The sequence below is a fragment of the Malus sylvestris genome, chromosome 15 (assembly GCF_916048215.2).
Source record: "Malus sylvestris chromosome 15, drMalSylv7.2, whole genome shotgun sequence".
In the NCBI taxonomy this organism is placed as follows: domain Eukaryota; kingdom Viridiplantae; phylum Streptophyta; class Magnoliopsida; order Rosales; family Rosaceae; genus Malus; species Malus sylvestris.
The window spans coordinates 37,769,972-37,770,601 of record NC_062274.1 but is presented as its reverse complement, the minus strand read 5'-3'; the positions used below and the strand labels follow the sequence as shown (position 1 = coordinate 37,770,601).

Below are 630 nucleotides of genomic sequence, written 5' to 3'. Positions count from 1 at the left end.
CCAAAGAATTGAACGGTTAAAGAGCAATACTTTTGACAACTTTGTGCCAACAAATTCACCCAATTTCCGTGAAGAAGAGGAAGGGAATTCGCCTAGTTCAACAAGTGAAGGATCTAAGCACATTAATTGGGAAAGAGAAGAAGAGATGGCGGACAACCAAGATGAACTTCGAGCTTTGGAGGACTTTGCTCAACCAATCATACCAAATTCTCCTTCATGCATCTTGCTGCCCACCGAAGCTAGAAACTATGATCTTAAATCTTCACATTTTCATATGCTTCCCTCGTTTTATGGCTTACCTAATGAAGATCCTTTAGCTCATGTGAAAGAATTCTATAATGTTGTGAGTGGTTTACCTTTGCAGGGAGTAAGTGAAGCAAATTTGAGGATGAGAGTATTCCCTTACACATTGAAAGATAGGGCCAAGAGTTGGTTGATGACTCTAGCACCGGGTTCCCTCATCACTTGGGATGTCGTGGCTAAGAAGTTCTTGGAGAAGTTCTTCTCCACTCAAAAGACAGCCACATTAAGGGGACAAATCTTCAATTTCAAACAAGATGATGGAGAACCTTTCAATGAGTGTTGGGAGCGTTTTAAAGGCCTTTTGTTGCAATGTCCACACCATGGGTT

General features: G+C 41.4%; 1 pseudogene; it reads right to left on the bottom strand.

The window, feature by feature from the left end:
- Positions 1-519: 519 nt before the first annotated feature.
- On the bottom strand, positions 520-630 carry LOC126606081 (small nucleolar RNA R71; annotated as a pseudogene).